The sequence below is a fragment of the Arvicanthis niloticus genome, chromosome 15, assembly GCF_011762505.2.
Source record: "Arvicanthis niloticus isolate mArvNil1 chromosome 15, mArvNil1.pat.X, whole genome shotgun sequence".
NCBI classification, from domain to species: Eukaryota; Metazoa; Chordata; class Mammalia; order Rodentia; family Muridae; genus Arvicanthis; species Arvicanthis niloticus.
Genome location: NC_047672.1, coordinates 67,845,181 through 67,867,573, shown reverse-complemented (window position 1 = coordinate 67,867,573; position 22,393 = coordinate 67,845,181).

Below are 22,393 nucleotides of genomic sequence, written 5' to 3'. Positions count from 1 at the left end.
AGCTCGAAATAAGTGTACATATATCTATCTAGCATTTGAGAGCCCCAGGATAAAGAACTCTTGAGTTCTAGCCCTAGCCCTGCCAAAAGACACTGTCTCATACCTCCAAAAAAGAGTTCACAGACACTATAAAGAATATGAACAAATAATTAAAAATCATATATAAATAATGAAAGTGTTTGACATATACAGGATATATTTCCTTATCAAAACCCAGTAATGCTCACTAGAACCATCTGTATCACACAACAGTCACAACAAAATATACATTAAGAGTAAACTGGTTCATATAATGGAAACCAGAGAGTTTGAGTTACTTTCCAAATCAAATAGAAAATAAGCTGAAGAAATAAGAATTCAATGTACAATATTTGGTCTTTGGAAAACAGTTCTAATGTGCTTATTTAGCAGGCTCAGCAGACAATACTTTAAGAAAATTTACAACTACAAATGAGCTTTCAACATCATCTAAGTTGGCATGAAAAAGCACCATTTTCATAAATCAAAAGCTATCAAAATATCTGTGTCTACAGAACTTTGAGCATTGGAACTGTCTGGCCTATTGCTACCTCAACCCTTATGCCTACATTTCTCTTATGCCTGTGTTCTATGATCCTTATACACCATACTTCTCACCCTTGCATTTGACATGTAATGAAGCTAGTGTTAATCTGGATCACTCATAACTGAATCTTAAAGATAATTGTCAGAGCTATAGACAGAAATGTACAAGCCATAAGACACCAGATTTGATTTACTATTGCTTTCCTCCAAACAAGGTACATGTTCAATTCTTGAAAATATTTATAGATTCAGAAGCATCAATATGTTTATATTTTGATAGGCACCATTACAATTTTAAATAAAATTTCCTTAAGAATTTCAACTTATCTTTGGGTCTGTGAGTTGTAGCTTGGCTGTCCTGTACTTTACTACTAATATTCACTTATAAGTGAGTGTGGACCATGTATGTTTTTTTAAAATCTGGGTTACCTCACAACCATATTTTCTAGTTTCATCCATTTGCTTACAAATTTTATGATGCCCTTAATTTTAATAGCTGAGTAGTATTCCATTGTGTAAATGATCCACATTTTCTTTACCTGTTCTTCAGTTGAGGGACATCTCAGTTGTTTCACTTTATGACTATTATGAACAGAGCAGTGATGAATGCAGTTGAACAAGTGTCCTTGTGATATGGTGGAACATCTTTGGGGTGTATGCCCAGGATGGTACAACTGAGTCAGGTCTTGAGGTATTCTAATTTTGTGAGAAACTGCCATATTGATTTCCACAGTGGTTGTAAAAGTTTGCACTCCCACCACCAATGGAGGAGTGTCCACTTGCCACTCACCAACATAAGCTGTTTTATGTCTTTTGTTTTTTTGTCTCATCCTCACCAACATAAGCTGTTTTAGATCTTAGCCATTCTGACAGGTGTAAGACGGAATCTCAGAGTCATTTAGATTTGCATTTTCCTAATAACTAAGGGCATTGAACATTTCTGTAAGTGCTTCTCAGCCATACACAACATTTCTTTGTTGAGAATTCTCTGTTTTAACTCTGTATCCTATTTTGAAATTGGGTTATTTGGTTTTATTGGCAGGATACAACTCAAAGACCCAAAGTAACAAGAAGAGCCCAAAGGAAGATGCTTGATTATCACTCAGAAGAGAAAATAAAATACACATCTCAAGTAGATAAAGGAAGGTAACAGGGTGGGAGATAGGTAGAAAGGGGAACAGAGATAGGGATCAAGAGTGGAACTAGGAAGGCTGGGAGAGAGAATGAAAATCAGTATGGAGAGTTATCCCTGGCGCTGTGTGGTTTCTAGGAGTCTATGGGGCTGACCCTAGCTGAGACCACTACCAGTGGGGTATATAGAGCATGAAGAGGACACGTCCTGTAGCCAGGTGAGACTTCCAGTAGAGGGAGGTGGGATATCAACCCACCTACAACACCTTCCACCAAAAATTTGTCCTGCCTACAGGAAGTGAAAGGTGGAGCAGAGATCCAGGAGCCTGAGGGATCAAGTACACCATAGGAAGACCTACAGAGTAAACTAATCAGGGCCCATGGAAGGGTCACAGACACTAAGTCACCAACCAGAGGACACACATGGATTGAACTTAGCACTCTCACAGATGTAACAGATAGGCAGCTTGGTCTTCATGTGGGACTCCTAACAATTAGAGCAAGGACTGTCTCTTATTCTATTCCTGTAGTAGAGCTGCCTTGCCTGGACTTAATGGGAGAGGAGGAACTTAGTCCTGTTGCAATTTGATATACCAGGGTGAGTGGGTACCCATGGGAGGCCTTCCCTTCTTTGAGGAAAAGGAGATGGAAGAATGGGAATGGGATTTCAGGCTGGGACTGGGAGAAGTGGAGGGAGTAGGGCTTTGATCAGTCTGTAAAGTGAAAACTATAGTTAATTAATTAATGAGGAAAATAATGGCAATTTATTATTATAACCAATGCACCCAAACAAGAATATTAAAATGCTTATATTAATACATTGATCAGACTATAGTAAACAACCAACTTATTTTTAATGTTTGTCAAGGTTCTTAACTCTTAACTTCTAACAGTTGTTAATATTCTATAAATGATTAATAACACTGTTCAAGCAGAACACTGAAATAAATATCAAGTTGTCTGCTCAAGACATAAACCTGGAAAACAGGAAACAAAGTATTCTTCCCCCAAAAACATCACCACAACACCAGAAAAATTAAAAAAAAAAAAAAAAAGTGAAGCCACTTATGAAAAACCTAATCCCACGTCATCAAGCTGAAACTGAGCTATTCATCTGACCTGAGAAATCAGAAACAGAGAAATAACACCCAAATTTCCCCAGCAAGGCAGCTTCAATAAGCAGAATCCTGAGTTTCTTTGGGTAATCTTGACATATGGAAAAGGACATTTGAAGAATACTGGTGCTAGTCAATCGGTTTCTGTCTCTGCCTCACAAAGAAAGAAACATAGAAATGGCCAATCTACATTTTTGTTTATTTGTTTGCTTCTGCATTTCTGAACTCTTTTCTGTCTCTCAAACTAACTGAACTGCTCTGTAAAGAGGGGAGGGGGTAAGCTGATACTACAATTTGGTTTATGATTCTGTCAATAAAACAGGAGGAAGCCAATTGTTGGGCTAAGAGAAAGGTAGGGTTTCCAGACAGAAAGAGAGGGAGTCAGAGGGAGGACTCAGATTAATCTGAGAGCAGGCAGTGGCGTTGGAGGGAATATCAGAAGTGTAAGGGTATGGCAACAGTAGTTTGCAGCCTCTGCCAGAGGTGGAGGAGAGGGAGAATGGGGCAGGATATTCTTCACCCAGCCATTGAGTTATCTGGCTAGTTTTAAAATATTAAGGTTGTCTGTTTTTTTCCATCCATGGCTGCTAAAATGGGCAGGAGAAAGGGCACAGCCTGGGCTGTCATTGGCAGAGCTGGCCGCAAGAGGTTGAGGGAGAAAGAACAAGTGTGTTTTCAAAATTACACGCAATGGTGCTCTGCTCAATTTCATAAGATACTCCACTTAGTGGATGAAAGTGTTTCCCTTTCTAGTAGTAAGACTCATGGCAATTAAGATATGGAAATCATAATTTTTATTTTTTTGGTGGACTTTAAGTTCTTTTCAGTGTGATTCTGTGTGTAGTCCTGGAACTAAGAGTGGCAACTTTTATAAAGCTCATTAACACTTTTTATCTGGGCAAAGATTAAAGAAAGGAAGCTAGGTAGACTAGTGAGTACCAGCCGTAGGAAGCCCAGTCATAATTTAGGGAACCAAATTTCTTCCAGTATCATTAGAGTTCTGCTTCAGCACAACATCAATACCAAACCCAGTTAAGCAGAAATAATATAATACTGCACAAAGGAGGAACATTTTTTCAGTATGAGTGGGTGTTTCCCTGATTATAATAAATCTATGTACCACAAACGTTCCCTGTGCCTAAGGAGGCCAGAAAACCGCTTCCAGTCTCTGGGGGCTGAGGCTACAAAAGGTTGTGGACTGCTATGTGGGTGCTGGGTATTGAATCCAGGTCCTGGGAAGAGCAGCCAATGCTCCTAACTGCTCAGAATTCTCGCCATTACGTGGGAGGCAGCTTCTAAAGGTCCTCCTTAAAAGTCCAAAAGAACCTTGTTTAAAATCTGTCAGACCCTTTCTTTCTCACTCATATCTGCCTGTGTGGCAATTTGTTTGCCTGAATATTCTTGAGTCAGGGTGTCTACAAGTCTCCCATAATAATCTTCAACCAGTGGTCTTTCTGCTTTATCTTGCAGGTGAGGACAACTATGCTTAGCTTATTATGTGGGATGTGTTTTTAATTAAGTTATTATTATTATTATTATTATTATTATTATTATTATATTAATTAGTAAAAGAGATGTATATGCACTGCAATGTGAGGCTATCAAGATACATTGTTTGTTTCATCCCATCCTTTCAGTGTGACATTTAGTAGAAAAGCAAATTTCAAGACAAGAATAATATTTACTTAATGAAAGGAAAATATCACATCAAACATTTATTATGTTATTTCTTTTTAAATTATATTTTTGGCCAAGTAATCTTAAAATAATTTGGCTTTGTTTCATTTCTCAGTTTTATACTTATGAACAATGATACACAAAATTCCACATGTGGGTTTAGACTCAAATTCTTTCCTTCTTTAATCTTAATTTATAATGAATTTATATGACACATTTGTGTAATGCAAAATATTTTATTGCAACATTGCTGATCATGTTTTGTCTTTATATTTATAATACATTTATGTAATGCATAAGGTGTGCATTTATCGTTGCAAAAGTGGGGCCTTTCTTTCCATGTGAGGAACTATTTTGTACATGTGGAAAAATTTTCCTAAAATAATACAACACTAAGATTCTTGTTTACGTCTCTGTTGTCTGTTCTTATTATGAGCCTTTGTCTCATTGTACGTGGTATGTGGTAGTAGCTGATAATTTAAATACTTAAAGCAAAGTAATGGCATCAACAGGGAAGGCATAAACTGAGAGCAAGGAAAGCCACAAAGACATTTCTAGGTAGGCCAGCTTTTCCAACTTCTTTTCATATTCACAAGTATTCATGTCTTGCCAGACACATTTCTGAATGGAAAGTAAGGGTGTAAGAATTTTCAAGGACTTGGTGAAATGATGACCCCTTCTGTGATGAACTATTGCATGCACCATCAAGTAGGTATGAGAGAGCTCAGCTGAATGGATTGACGCTGTTCTCTGTATCCAATTAAAGGCAACCTAGCTCCCTCACACACTGGAGCACTTGATGTGGTCTGAACTTACTTTTCAGCCCAATAGCAGTCTCACACACATGTAAGGAATACAAACACTATCAGGGGATTAATTTTTCACTAGAAGCTGTGCACTGCCAGCCAAAGAAAACGAAATTAAGAAAAAAAAGCTGTAAAATTGCAGCTGGCCCCAAATTCTATTACTCTCATTCCTAGAGAACAATGGAATGCAGCTTTTTTTTTTTTGGTGGGGGGCGGAGTCAAAGTTAAATTTGTTTATTGAATTTTTTTCATTGGAAAGATGTTGATTTTATTTTCTAGCCATCACTTTATCAACAAGCTAAAAAATATTTTCCTAAAACAAAAGAGGTCCTTCAGGAGCCTCATAATTGTTTAGATATTCTTTTACTGTATGTCCTTCCAGGAAGTCGAGCATCAGGAAAGATGCACTGTCATTTTTACTGAGTTGGTTTACCTCTTGTTTCATGTAACAGACACTCACCAACTTTGAAGTTTTTATAATAAATTATCCATTCTTCATCAGTTGTCCTAGTGATTTTATTACTCAACATGGAAGATTACACTTAAATTCAGAATTCTATACACTAATGTAGAGTAGGAATTTGTTCTCCTGTTTTCAGCTTGCTTCTTGTTTTTTCTGGAATTGGGTGACAAGTTCAATGAAAGGCAATGTGGATGGCTTTCTCTGAAATTCTGTATTTATAGCCCATGTAACATATTAAAGAACAAAATACCACTTTCATTAAGTGAAGAAAAGGAAAGAAAGTCTATACTCTACGTGTACATATGTATTATATCACTTACCTCCACAAAGAATGAAAATTGATTTCATTCACACTGATATGTTATTTTCTTATTAGGACTTTCCTGACATTAAGTACAATTTGAATCTCGTCAACTTTCATTAGAAAATATTTGTATTTGTTTTACATAGTAATACAAAAATATATAAGCTGTTTGGGATTCTCCTTTGCACTCTGAAGATATTTTTTTCCAAAGGCAAGTTAGTCAGGAACATGTGGATTAAATATTTTCTTTAAGAATGCAAGAATTTAAAGAAACAGAAGTTTTAGCATTTGGCAAAATTCTCGCAAAATTTTTGAAAAGTTATTTGGCTCAAGTTATGACTGGCTTTGCCTATCCCTCTAGGAGACCAGCTGTTGATATGTCATTCAAGGGGAGGAAAACAATAAAGGTCGATTCATATGTATCTGAAAGAGGCGTGTCTGTTGGAGATTCCTATTCTGCTGGAGGTCACATGTGTGTCTGCCTTGACAAAAGGAAGACTTGTGTTGAAACCTCAGTAGCAAAGATATAAATTTGCATTGGTCCTAGAAGTGCTTGCAGACAGAACACAGTACATTCTTTCATGCATACATTTTTAGAATGGTAACAGTGAAGAATTTCATCTCCATGGCAAACCCATTTGTATGCCTGTGGGGCTGGCAAATGAGCCAAGCCAGTCACTATGAAATAACTGACAACTAGGGTGGGGAAAAGTCCTCATTTTAAGGGTAAGTTTAAATCTCTGAAGTCCTCAGATTGCTTTTTTTTTTTTTTTTTTTTTTTTTTTTTTTTTAAAATGTAAGCAGTGGGAAATCATGGCCTTGGATGGAAAGCTTCAGTAAGAGTTTTGAAAAGCAGGCCTGAGGGGCGTTGCCCAACAAGGAAGACTGGCTGTGGGAACAGACGTCAAGGCTGGTTGCTCATGTGTTGAGTTTTAAGGAGCTACTGGCTACTGATCAGTCAGGTCCCATTTGTTCTGTCCTAAATGATCCTTCTTCAGGAAAGGTCACTGTTTAAAGTCATATTAAGCCATACCTTTAAACATCCCAGCTAATGACTCACCACATTTAAGAAAACACAGGTGTTCTGAGCACGCCCTAGCAAAACCTGCCCCACAGGTTTGCCAAGACGAGGTCTAGATATAAGTAGGAAAATGAAACCATCACCTTGCTCTGGGCACATAGAACAAGGGCAAAATCAATAATGTTAAGTGTTTACCCAAAACCCCTGATAGTGAAAGTAGACTCAAGTGCTGAAGTGTAAAGGTTGGGGATAGGCTGAAGAAACACTGGTAACAATATAATGTCTTCTATTTGGAGGCTAATTCTTTCAAAGGACTCTAAAATTCAACAGCACATTTGAGCTTCACAATTCCCTGGATTCCTGGCTGGTTAGCTGTCTTAGTATAGGGTGTTCAGATGATTTACTGCGATGTTTGCTTGCCAAATCTGTAGCCACTCAAAATATAGTATTTATTCCTCACCTCTAAAGATTGTGCACTTGCAGGAGGAATTGTGGTATCAATTTCAGTTAATAATTAATTGGAGAGGTTCATGCATTTCCAACTTCAAGTTAAGATATAATGTTTCTCTTTCTTGTATATTTTACCTAATGTTTACTCTTAGAAAACTATGTACTTTCTACTACTCTCTCTTCAACTTGACATCTGCTTTGTAGTCATATCATATGACTATTTTTGGCTGAGACCCATGTGAGGAGCTTATTCAGAACACTGTATTCAGAAACATTTGTCACAGACTGGGACAAGGAACAAAACCATTCTTAGATACAAGAGCTGTCAAGACTGGTAATGACCAGCAAGGGACCTCTTGATGCCTCTGATATCTGAGAATTTCATTTGTTTTTATATTCTCTCTCTCTCTCTCTCTCTCTCTCTCTCTCTCTCTCTCTCTCTCTCTCTCCCTCCCTCTCTCTTTCCCTCCCTTGCTCCTTCCCTCCCTCTCCCCTCTCTGTCTCTCTCTGTCTCTGTTTTTATCTGTGTGTGTGTATGCATGCATGTGTGTGTGTACTCATGTGTCTGTATGTGCACACATGGGGAAAACAGAAGTCCATGTCTGTTCTTTTTTTCAGGTAGTCTTCTTCACTTTATTTTTGAAGACAAGATATTTTTCTACTCCTGTAGCTCAACTTTTATGACTGTAATATATGGTCAATAAATCCCAGTAATCCCCCATCTCTGCTAATCCAGCACAGGGATTATGGGAACACACATTTATCCCAGGCTTGCTTTATACAATTAAATTAAATTTAGTGTGTATGTTTGTGTGTGTGTTTGTAGTAGTGCACATGTCATGTTGTACATGAGGAAGTAAGAGAACAACTTTCAGGAATTGGTTCTCCTCTTCCATTTGAGCATCCAGGGACCTAACTTAGATCATCAAGCTTGCATCCCAGCTACTTTTACCCACTCAGCTGTCTTGCCAGGCCCAAGATTGCTTCTTGGTTTCTTGGGATTTTAGCTTAGATCTTCATGTTTACACAACAATAGTTTTACACTTTCCCCCAAAGTCCTTTCTTTTCTCATTAGAAATTTTATTTTTAATGTTATTTGTTGATTATGCAAAATGTAGAGATTGGAAAATATAAATAGAAAACTTTCCACAGTTTTAAATAAAAGTATAGACTCCAAATAAGCAGGAGCTGATTAATGGCAGAGACTGGGAGCTGATGGAAAATTGCTTGATGGCAATGGCAGAACATCCTCTCTGGACCTGGAGCAGTGACTTCCAATAGGATGAGGATTCTAAATTCCAGGAGCATCTCTGTCCACTCTGAGCCTGAACTGTTCAGCTAAGGACTCCTCCACAGACCTAGGAGGCCTGGGTGGATTGGGTGAAGTGATGGTATTGTGTTTGATGGATTTCAGTTCTGATGTCCTGTGAAGGGTGCTTAAATAACAGCATGATTCTCCTACTTAATTTGATAGCAAATTCTGATGTTACTTTTTTGAAACTCATAATAATTTCTAGCCTGTTTCAAGGATGGATATAATGAAAACAAGCCTGCTTTTGTAAATCCAAAATATGATACAAGTTTTATGAATATGTTAAAAAACAGAAGTATTAAATACATAACTATATTAGAAAGAGTGCAGAGTGACATCATTGACCATTCTGTTTTCCACAGATGTAATAAGCAATATATTAAAAAACAGAAATGATCTACTGTAACATTTTCTTATTCAGTATGAGTAAAAAACAAATTTCTACTTTTTCTATACCTTTTAATAAAACTAACTTTATTTTTTCATTAAAAGTATTAGAAGCTTGTAAGATTGCTGAGCAGTTAAGAACTCTGCTGATCTGGCAGAGGACCCAAGTTTGGTTCCCAGTACCCACACTGGGTAGTTTACAGCACCCTGTATCCCCAAAACCAGGGGTCTGATGCTTCTGGCCTCCACAGGCATTTGCACTTATGTGCACATCCCATCAAAAAAGACACATACACAGAGTTAAACAAAAATGGATGTTGGAATGTTTAATGTTTCCAGAGTGACCATGTGTACAACTAAAGACAGTTACTAGTAGGACACATGAATCAGAAGTGTTTGGTAGATGCTAATGAGGTCTCTGCTATACTTTAATTTGGTTGCTCCTTTGCTATTTCGCTGACGTCAAACACCTTAATATTTTGTTGTTGTTTTTGCTGCTGCTGCTGCTGTTATTTAGAGAGAATGCCATACTGTGTGTCTCATGGGAAAGACATGGTATTCATCCAAATAAGGACACAAAAGGAACAAAGAATTTATTTCTACTCCTGCAAAAGCCTAGGACATATGTCTTAGATTTATCCAATCACATCATCAGTGAAGAAATTAAGTCTTAAATGTTTCCACTAGGTTGAAGAGTCATAAATTCTTCCACAGACTCAGCAGCACTGAGAGTGGCCTTGTGAACCCAGCCACCTCAGGGAGTATTTACAGCAGAATGGCCACCTCTGTAGCTCCTGATTTGTGAGATAGACTTCTAGGGCCAGGCCTTGGTGAGATTCCCTTTTATCTTTCCTTTTTATTGGCCTGTTTGTTCAAACTGTCAGGTCTCCTTCAATCCTGAGAGTGACTGCAACCCAACTTATCTCTTGTTTTCTTAAGTTGCTGGATCTGCTTCTATTGCTTGCAACAAACCTGATACACAGCTACACTCCTGTATGTATACAACATCTGCTGGTTTTATCTACATAAGCACTTATCTTGTCTGCACTTCACTATCTATTCTGTTTACTTTAAATTACTTTCCTTGCAATTTACCAACAAAAGCTTATAAAACAAATTATATCATTCACTGAATGATCTCAGTAATTCTGCAGAATCACATAACATAAATAAGCTGCTTAGTGTTATAAATTATACATTAATTTAGGTAAATATATCTATAAATAGTATCATGACCTTTAGGAAAAATATGTAACATTGATTGGAAATAAATCGAGTAAGACAGATGGCCCAGTCGGTAAAGAAAATTACTGCCAAAATGAACATTTCAGTTCCATCTCCAAGATCCACAGGGTAGAAAAGCTTAGGATTATCAGGAATTGGTTCTCTGTCCTGTGTTAACATACAAACACAAATGTGCACAGGGGCATGCATGGACAAGTGTAAGCATGAGTATGCATGCACAATAAATAAATAGATATATAGATACATAGATAAGTAAATACAAAAGAAAATAAATAAATGAATAAATAAATGAAGTAAAATTATTTTTAAATAGAAGCTAAAAGTAACTGAACAGAGTCTACAGTGGCACTTGCTGTAGAATTTCTAAATATTTTAAACTTGAATAATTTTTAAAAATAGATCATATTCAGCAGATATTAAACTGTGTGTGTGTTTGTGTGTGTGTGTGTGTGTATGTGTGTGCATGCGCGCATTTACATATAAAGTTTGGGAAGGACAATGAGGAGGTCAGAGATCAGCCTTTGGTGTGGTTCCTCTGGAATAGTCTAGCATCATTTCTGAAGCTAACTCTCCTTGGGATTTGGAATTCCATGGTTATGCTTGGCTACTTGTTCATTAAGCTCCAAGAATCTGTCTACTCCAACGCTACCCAAACTAGGATTACAACTGCCTTCAAGCTTGGCTTGTGATGTGTGTGCTGGGAATCAAACTCAACCTTTCAATTAACAAAGTACTTACTAACTAAATTGTTAGTGTTAAAAATTACTAAAAAAATTTAGATATTTTTAGTAATTTCATATTTTGGCTTTCTTTGCTCATATTTCATTTTTAAATGAGGAAATACTTAGGAAGTAATTGAATAGTTGGCTGTTGGAAAACAGCTAATTAATAAAACAATACTAACCAACAATATTTAAACAAAAAGGTCCATGGTTGAGACACTTGCCTTTAAATTTCTCCTTTTATTCAAATGCTGCTTGTCTTGACTCAATCACCTTATGCCTCTGAAAATTATATGTTTGCTTATGTGACAAAATACATGAATTTTAACAATAACATTTCTAGCTGTTTAAAAACTAAGTGAATAAATATTATTGAATGTCCAATCTTGGTTGTTAATTATTACACAAACTGTGCCTTCCACATGTTCTTGTAAAAAGAATTTCAAGTGTTACAGTCTTGTGAATATAATGGCGATATTGCTGTCTGTATTCTTATAAAATAGAACAGCGATATTTTACTTCAGTTTTATTCCCTTAAAGCAATAATTACTGAATTTCTTTTGAGATTATCCCTTGTTCTATTTCCAGCACTTTGGATTAGTTTTTCAGTAGCAAGAACTGATACCTGATGTTTATAGTACAAATGGATAATAGAATTCACAGGCCACAGATTCCACTTCGATGTCAAATTTATAAACAGAGAAAAAAACACTTTTTGGCTGAATCTAGGAAAAGAAAATGTTCACAAGAGCACTGAGTATCCTAAGAAAGGACAAAGAAGACGTGAATTCATTTCAGTTCCAATTCTGAACCTTGTATCTTTGTTTACTTGGGAGATTTACTTTGTTAAGGGCTATGGTTATCTAATTTAAATGGTAATAGACTTAATGAATTTTACATTTCTTGTCAATCCACGTATATTTGTGAATGTGACACACAAGCAGGTGTTTTTCAAACTGAACATTGCTCTGGTTTCCAAGATATATTAAGGTTGTTGGTAGATAATACATTTAATGCAACCGCACACAAATGGTCCATTGAAAGGAGACTTGATCAGTTAGGACGTGGCAAGCACATACACTGGGAAGTGATCTGAAAGAAGGATCACAAATCTTCGAAGTCCAACAATGGCTTCCTTCTTCCATCTCCCCAACTGTACTAAAGGCTTGAAGTTCTTACAACAAACGACAAAGTAAACACCACATCTTTCAGCTCCATTCCAAAGAATGAGCTTTTGAAAGTATCCAAATTTGGAATTGATCCAAAAGTAAGGACAAGAATTTGGGATAGCTATAATGAAAATACAGCCACTCATAAACACAGCCATGCCTGTGAAAATATTGGATGTTATAACTCCATGCTTCTGGGCTTAGCAAATGTAGCACAGTTGGATCTTGATTACTAACTGCAGGAACTATGACATCCGCGGAAAGTGTTCACTCAACTCAGAAGATCTCCACCCAGCTGCAGTGAGTCAGGATTCCTGGGTGGACTATTGGCAAATCAAGCCAAAGACATCTGTTAAAAGTAAATGAATAAAAATTCTTGGCCTTTTGTAGATTATTATGTATCAGCTTAAGCACTGAAAGAAAAAAATAAGTAAAGAAAAGCATATTAAATGTAAAATAAAAAATCAAAGCCACAGAAACTTAACTTTTTAAATAGGGGTCCCAAGACTCGCATTTCCATTCACAGTTCATGCATAAACAAAATTTAGAATTTGATCAAAGTAATACACATACATACTTCTAAAAGTCATATTGCTCTTTAGAACTTAAGGGAAAAGAATTCAGTCCGTTAATGCCCACAATATTATTACACTGTCCAACTCCATAAATATGATTTCTCAGGGCCAAGTGTTTTAAACCCTTTTATATTTTACTCTTCCACCTTCCCTTTTTTATATGTAAAGAGTTTATTATGTCAGGCACTTGAGAGATACTGTGTTACAGACTGGGCACACATGATGGGCCCGGCTACACACATTGTCCATGATCTAATTCTTGCTACTGTGTTTTCACTATTTTATCATGTTTTCACTATTTTATCAGCTATGAATTTACACATCAATTCAATGCAGGATTCAATGTACTTTGCACAAATTTCAAATGGGATAAGGGGATAAGGGGATAAGGGTGGGGTCATGTTTTACAGCATCTCTACCTTCTATTGTGATTTTAAAATAAAAACATCACATTCTGAAAACTAACTAGAGGATCACTGGAGGATTAACAACAGACATAACCATTAGGGTAACAGTCCTAATGCCAAAAGCCCATTACTCCTTTCTGTTCCTTAGCCTGACTCAGGCTAAGGAAACTTGATACTAAACTTGATACTCCAAATTGGGGCACAGTACAGTTTGCAGACAGAACACAAATCAGAACTTTGTAGTGGAACGTATACATCAGCATATCAGGTTGGAATTCCGAACTTGTATCAATCACATGGTTAATGACCAATCACATATTTAAAACACAATGCTCTAAGCAGTTTTACTTGAAAATGTTCATTGGAGTGAGTCAATGGTCTGGTTCCAGCCTCTGGCTTCTGCTTCACTATCAATCCTGGATCCTCACCGGGTCTCCTCTCAGATAACCAGTTGTTTCCCTATGTTATGGAGATCCTGCAACTTTAGATTAGAAAAAGCAGCCACTTGCTGTGCTCCAGCAGTTCACAGATGGGACAGATGGTGGAGTGGGCCAAGTCAAAGCTCTGTAAAGCTTTGGGGGCAGAAGTGTAGACTGTATAACAGGGACACAACACAGCTTTCACAGTGAGAGTGTTTGTTTTGTTGGTTTTGTTTTTTGTTTTTGTTTTCTTTAAGGAGAGGTTGAAAAAGCAGAGAGTGGATATAGAGACACAGAAACACGAGTGGGATTGTGGTGCATGATATGAAATTTTTTTTTTTTTTTTTTTTGGTTTTTGAGACAGGGTTTCTCTGTGTAGTCCTGGCTGTCCTGGAACTCACTCTGTAGACCAGGCTGGCCTCGAACTCAGAAATCCACCTGCCTCTGCCTCCCAAGTGCTGGGATTAAAGGCATGCGCCACCACCGCCCGGCGCATGATATGAAATTTACAAAGGATCAATATAAAAAGTTTTATAAAAGTACTGAAGAGGATGTGACCTCAATGGTATTACATATGTGTTTGTAATGCAAGGTCAAATAAAAATGTTCTTTTAAAACAGTGATGTCCCAGTGTGTGAACTTCAGCTTCCTCAGGACCCATGTAGGCATAGTTGGGATGAGCAGAGGTGGAAGAAGAAACTCTAAGGACAGGGTCTGTCCAAGGGAAGTCCCTGTACTAGCAGCATCAGGTCCACCCAGGAACAATTATAAACACATGGGTGAGGCTGTATTAACAGCATTGCGAAGCCAGCTGTTAGGATCATAAGAGAAGCTGTCCTGTAGTTAGGCTTCTTGTTATCAGTGGAGCTGAAGCACTTCTGAAACAAGGAAAACTGTTAATTATACATCACTGTCAGCGATCAAGTAAATATAATTAGTACTATGCCAAAACATTAATGTCACTTTTGTTGCTTTAATGTGCAGGGATCTGCACAGGAGGATAATAGATGACGTTACTCCCAATAGTGATGGAGAGTGATTGCCAACTAAAGTAGTTTTTGACTTGCACAACCCAAGAAAAATTTAATATCTTGTGTAACCAGAAAAATATTTTTAAAAAGCAGTATTGTCAGAACATAAAATCATAATCACCTGCCAACTGTCTACAATGGAGCCAAGTGACAAACTGAGATTCTAATACTCTAGTAGGAGTACAGCTTTATTTGAAGAATTTCTCCAGCCATCTTACTGTAAATACATAAAACAATGTTCAAACACTTTCTCTAAGTAAAAAAAAAAAAAAAATGCATAATGCTCTTAATACTTTAGACATTCAGTTGTGTCTCTTCTTTTTTTTCTTCAGCTGTGAATGTGCCTATAAACCCATCATCTGAGAGCATAAATTAGTATAATCACAATTTATGGTATTTTTTCTTTTTTTTTCTTGTGCAAAAATAAGAAAATGATGCTTTAAAAAGAAAGGAACGAACAAAAGTAACAACAATCAACATTCAGGTTTTCTGATGCCTGAAGCCTATAGATTGAACTGCTACTATATGTAGACTTGGCATATTTCTATGTCTTCCAAGTTAAAGTGAGATATTATAGATACCAGAAACTAAATGGAATTCTGCCCCAAATTTCTTTTATAAAGGCTTCTATGTGATATTGGAACTGCTCATTTTTCAAATCAAAACCTAAAATTTGGACAGTTACAGTAAGCAGCCAGCTATACCTTCACATTGCATTGCTAACCTCTAATAAAAGTCATTAGGATACCAAAATATTCAGCATATTAATTGTTCATACTTATATCAAGATAATATATCAGAAGCAAAAATATGTTCCATGAAATATGTGGAAATTTATCTCACCAGCAAAAAAAATGGTAACAAATATATAGTAAATTATCTGTACATTGTTTTATCACATTAATGATCAAATTATTCTACCTCAAAATAACTGAGATCTCAAGCAGATGTTCCTCAGACAATTGGAAATAGATCTACCTGAAGACCCAGCTATACCACTCTTGAACATACACACAAAAGTTGACCAACCATGACACAGGGGGCATGTGCTCCATTATGTTCATAATGGCCTTATTCATAATTACCAGAAGCTGGAAACAAACCAGATGTCCCATTCCAGATGACTGGATACAGAAAATGTAGTAGAATAATATTCAGCTATTAAGAACAAGGACATCATGAGTTTTGTAAGCAAATGGATGGAACTAAAAATAGTATGATGAGTGAGCTAATTCAGGCCCAAAAGGACATGCATGGTATGTATTCACTCATATTAGCCAAAAGAAAGTATAGAATAAGCAGGATACAATCCACAGAATTCAAGAAGGGTAACAAGCTGAAGAGCCCAAGTGAGGATGCTTCAATTCCACTTGGGAGGGTGGAGGACAGAGGAAAGGAAACACCTGTGTGGGAGAGAAAATGGTGAGGGAAGGAGAAAAGAGAAACATGATCAGGTACTTGTGGGGGTCGTGTGTGAAGCAAAAGTGAAACCTCGAGGTCCAGCAGAATGAATGGAAATATGCAACTTTGGGAGGTGGGAGGGGGTGACCCTGTAGAATGAACCAGAGACCTGGGAAGTGAGAGATGCTCAGAAATTAAAGGGAGGGACCTTAGATGAAATATCCAACAGTGGGGAAAGGGAATTTATAGAGTCCATCTCCAGTAGAAAGGCAGGGCATCAAGTGGAGGGATGGGGCTGCCATCCCACAGTCAAAAACTCTGACCCAGACTTGTTCCTATCTAAAGAACTGCAGGGACAAAAGTGGATATGAGACTGGCATATAGAAGGTCCAGTGACCAGCCAAACTTGAGATCCATCTGAAGGGGAAGCTCCAAGGCCTGACACTATTTCAGATGTAATGATATGCTTACAGACAGAAGCCCGAATGGCTATTGTCTAAGAGGCCCAATAAGCAGCTGACTGAGACAGATGCAGATACATACACCCAACCAATCAACTGAGGTTGGGGACCTCTGTGGTTTAATTAGGGCAAGACTGGGCATATTTAAGGAGGCTGACCCCATAGGAAGACCAGCAGCCTCAACAAACCTGGACCCCTGATATCTCTCAGACACTGAGCCACCAATTAGGCAGCATATACTAGCTGGTCCAAGGCTCCCAACACATACAACAAAGGACTGCCTGGTCTGCCCTCAGTGAAAGAATATGTACCTAACCTTCAAGAGACTGGAGGCTCCAGGAAGAATGGAGGTGTGGTATGGTGGGGTGGGAGTGGAAATATAGCCTTGGAGCCAGGGAGGAGGAGGAATAGGATAAGGAACTGTCAGAAAGGGGACAGGGAGGGGGGTTGTAAAAAAGAGATTAAAGATAAATAATAAAAAGGAAAAATATATAAATGAAAAAAAGAATGACCATAAATAATAGTGGTTTAATAAAATATTAGTCTTGATTGGAAAGTCCAACAGAATACCTTTTCAGATTATCTTGCATTGATCACATGACATTTGAGCTACTCTGTAAAAATTAATCAAAATCTGTTGCAGAAAAGGGAGGTTTCCTTGATCAGAGTTGAGAAATATACTTAGTGTGGGTATAAGGATAGTTATTTAGAATGTAGTTAGCGAACAAGGACTATGAATAGACATGCTAACACAGAGAGAAGAAAGCTGAATAGGCCTCAACTTCTAGACAAAACCTATTTGCAACTAAGAAACATTGAGAATGGGAGAAATCATTCTCCCCAGGGAAGACCACACTCAATGGTTACATAATAACAAGTGTTCATCCCTGAAAACATATACATTAAAGTAACATTATATAAAAAGACAAGATTGTATTTTTATATTCAGTAATTCAGATACACATACACCACTAACAACAACAATAATAACAGTAACAATTAAAGAAAGAAAGGCCATAAGTTTGAAAGAGAGTAAAGGAGACAAGGTACATGAAAAGCACATGAAAGGGGGTAGAAGAGAATGGAAGGAATAAATTGTGCCATTATATTATAATATCCAGAAAAGCATGTATTTAAAACTAAAAATCAGACAAAACCCAGAGGAAGCAGGCCTCCCAGGAGCTCTAATCTGGGCAGTATCTTAGGTAAGGAGACAACAACACCCACCCCAAACAGGGAGTAACTGGGACCCACTAGGACCCAGGAATTCACTCCAGGCCCAGAGCACTGGTTTCTTCCTGTCTGTGCCTGAGCACTGAGCAGATCTTGGGCCCCAGCTCTAACCCGAGTAGTAACACCTACCCCACACAGTTCTGATACAACCAAGATAATAGGAAAGATAAGCTGCAGTCAGAGACAGGGCAGATAGCACTAAGGAGATCCAGATGGTGAAAGGAAAGCACAAGAACATAAGCATCAGCAACCCAGGGTAGTTGGCATCATTAGAACCTAGTTTTCCCACACTAGAAAGTCCTGAATTCCCCATACCACTAGAAAAGCAAGATTCAGATTTAAAATCACTTCTAACGATGATTATAGAGGACTTTAAAAAGGACATATATAACACTCTCAAAGAATTTAAGAACACAGGTAAACAGGTAGAAACTCTTAAAAAGGAAACACAAAAATCCCTTAAAGAATTACAAGAAAACACAATCAAACAGGTGAAGGAATTGAACAAAACCATCCAAGACATAAAAATGGAAGTAGAAACAATAAAGAAATCACAAAGGGAGACTACCTTGGAGATAGAAAACTTAAGAAACAAATCATGAGTCACAGATGTAAGCATCACAAACAGAATACAAAAGATAGAAGAGAATATCTCAGTTGCAGAAGATACCATTAAAAATATTAACACAACTGTCAAAGAAAATGCAAAATGCAAAAAGTTCTTAATATGAAACATCCAGGAACTCCAGGACACAATGAGAAGACCAAACCTAAGGATAATAGGTATAGATGATGGTGAAAATTCCCAATAAATATCTTCAAAAAAAATTATAGAAAAAAACTTCCCTAACATAAAGAATGAGATACCTATAAACATACAAGAAACCTATAGAATGTCAAATAGACTAGACCAGAAAAGAAATACTTCCCGTCACATAATAATCAAAACACCAAATGCACAAAACAAAGAAATAACATTAAATGCAGTAAGGGAAAAATGCCAAGTAATATATAAAGGCAGACCTATCAGAAATATACCAGATTTCTCACCAGATACTGTAAAAGTAAGAAGATGCTGGACAGATGTCATACAGACCCTAAGATAACACAAAGGCCAGCCTAGGCTACTATACCCAGAAAAACTCTCAATTACCGTAGATGGAGAAACCAAGATATTCTATGACAAAACCAAATTTACACAATATCTTTCTACAAACCCAACATTACAAAGGATAATTGCTGGAAAGTTCCAATACAAGGAGGGAAATTATACCCTAGAAAGAGCAAGAAAGCAATCCTCTTCCAATAAATCCAAAGGAAGATAGCCACACAAAGATAATTCCACCTCTAATAACAAAAATAACAGGAAGCAACAATCACTGTTCCTTAATATCTCTTAACATCAATGGACTCAATTCCCCAGTGAAAAGACATAGGCTAATGGACTGAATATGTAAACAGGACCCAGCATTTTGCTGCATACAGGAAACCCACCTCAGTGACAAAGACAGACTCTACCTTAGAGCAAAAGGCTGGAAAACAATTTTTCAAGCAAATGGTCCTAAGAAACAAGCTGAGGTAGCCACTTTAAAATCTCCAGCCCGAGAACACAAAGGGGGGACTCATGGCTCCACCTATATAGGTAGTTGAGGGTGGCCTTGCCTGGCATCAGCCTTGGTGCCTGAAAGTTTGGATTCTGTAGTATTGTGGAATCTGAGAGCAGGGAGGCAGGAATGGGAGGATGGTGGGAGCACACCCTCATAGTAATAGGAGGAGGGGTGATGGGGTAAGGGGTTTGGGGGGAGAATGGGAGAGGAGATAACATTGAAAGGTAAATAAATAAAATATCCAACTTAAAAAAAACAGATTATGTGTCTGGCAATTGTAGTTGAGAAGTCAAGACTTTTTGTCAACAATTTATTATGGGGATTTCATATAATCCTCAAGGACAAGGTATTGTGGAAGAGGCCCATGGAATTTTAGAAAGATTGGTGAGACATTCTGTTGCTGAGACAAAAAGTGATGCTGACCTGTGAGCTTGCTGAGTGCCCTGACAAGGGTGACTGGGGAGCTGTAAAAAAAATAAGTTTACACATTGATAAGCCTTTGAAACATCAAATCCCCCTGTTACAATATAATCTAGAAAATGAAATTTTTTGCAGAATATTGTGTTCAACAATTTTACTAATAACAGTAGGCTAAATTAACTGTCAGATAAAATGTACTAAGCACTCCAGATGTGTCAGTCAAATACTAGCAGAAAACAGGAGAGAACTCTGCAAAAACCCAAGCCTTTGATATATCTTTTATTTTTAAGGATCAAATGACCTAAGTATGAAAAGATAAAAGAAACACTATTGGAGTATGAAATTTCTGCCTTTAAGAAAGAGACATAAAGCACTACTCTGTTAGTGTTTGCATTTTCAAGAAGTCTATTCTCTGATTGAGAAAAATTCTCTTCGTTTTTATAATACTCCCAGGTTTGCCTTTAACTTGAAGTAAGTCTAAACAAGAGATGTTTCTACAATAAGATCATGTTCCAGTTTAACATTCTCTTGTACTTTAAAGTTCTAGGAAAATCGAACACATTTGTCGTTAGTCAGTAAAATGAGGTAGGTAAGAACTTTTTGAAACAATAGATAAAAATAATTGATATGAATGATTGGAATTTCTATAAACACTAGGCCCTGGAAGTCTGATCCAGAAGATTCAAAACTGAAGGAGAAGTTGTCCTGAGATTGTCCCACATAGGTATCCATCCCATGTGCTGTCATCAAAGTAGACACTGATGTGGATGCCAGGAAGTGCATGCTTACAGGAGCCTAATAAAGCTATCTCCTTAGAGCTCTGCCAGAGCCTGACAGATACAGAGGTGCATGCTCACAGCTAATCATTGAACTGATCATGGGGTTCCCAATGGAGGAGTTAGAGAGAAGACTGAAGGAGCTGAAAGGGTTTGCAACCCCATAGGAAGAGCAACAATACCAACCAACCAGAGCTCCTAGGATCTAAACCACCAGCCTGGGAACACATAGGGATGGACCCATGGCTCCACCTATATATGTATTGGAAAATGGTCTTGTCAGGCATAGGTGGGAGAGGAAGTCCTTGGTCCAGTGAAGGCTGGATGCCAAGTGTGGGAGAATTAGAGGGTGGGGAGGTGGGAGTGGGCAGGTGGGTGGGGGCACATCGTCAAAGAAGCAGGAGGAGGGGGCATGGGATAGGGGTTACTGGGTAGGGCGGAAATGAGGAAAGGGGATCACGTCTGAAATATAAGTAAAATATCCAATTTTTAAAAATCTATTGCACAAAGAAGTGAACTTGTGTCTGAAATCACCTACTTTCTGTCTGCCACACACCTTGAGCAATGTCCATGGGAAAGCCATTTTTTAGAGACTATCATTTAGTTTCAATATTTTCCCTTCTTTCTCTTCACTCTCAAATTTCCAATATTTCTCACATTGTTCTTCATTGCTTTAGGCACAGTGGTTTTATACAATGTGTAAAGTTTATTCCTGTTACTCAACTGCTGATTGCTCTGCCCTCCTGTCTTGTGTCTTGTTTTAATCTGGATGCAGCCATTGGAATGCTTGTACAGAGAATCTCCTGTCTCAAGTTTATGTAAGCAATTCTTAACCTTTATTCTCTCTATGCCTTGTCAATAAATGCTAATCATCTAATGGCTGGACAGAAGCAGAAATAGGGTAGGGTGTCTGACAGCCAGGGGAAGGAGATAGAGAGAGATTGCATTTCAGATCAGCTAGGAGGGTGGAGATATTGGAGCCATGAGGAAGGTAGTCTGGAGAGAGATATGGAAACACATCTGAAGCCCAACACATAGGGAGGGACCAAGACTCCAGAGGTATATGTAGGGGAGGATGGCCCTGTCAGACATAGGTGGGAGAGGAGTTTCTTGGTCCCATAAAAAAATGAATGAAAAATGAATGAATGAACACACAGTTGGGGGAGGGATGTGAGGGCGGGGAGGGGATAGTGAGGGGGGTAGGTGTGGTCACTGCCTCATAGGAGCATGAGGAGGGGGATGGGATAGGTTTCTGGGTGGTGGGAGGAAGTAGGCTAAGGGGATAAAATCTGAAACGTAAATACTACAACTAATTTTAAGAAGCGGGGGGGGGGGAAGTCTTCAGAACCAACATCTTTTAAAAAAAATGTCAGCCCCCTGGGGGTGGGAATTTTTTTTTTCTTGATACTAAAACTTGTTCTGAGAATTGTATATTGCAGAATACACACCCTTGGTGTATCTACTCATCAAGCATACTGAGCAGACCTGTCCAAACCTCTGATGTCCTGGAATTCCATCTGGATTCAGTGAAGACACAGCATCAGAGGCTTATCAACTTACTCTCCCCCACCACCCCTCTTCTAAAATCTCAACGCCCTTAATCAGCTTGAAGAAGTTAAAGAAGAGTCAGCGCCCCTATTCCCTGAGCTTGGGGACTAATGTGGTTAATAATGGTCTGTCTTTCTAGGGACAAGTAG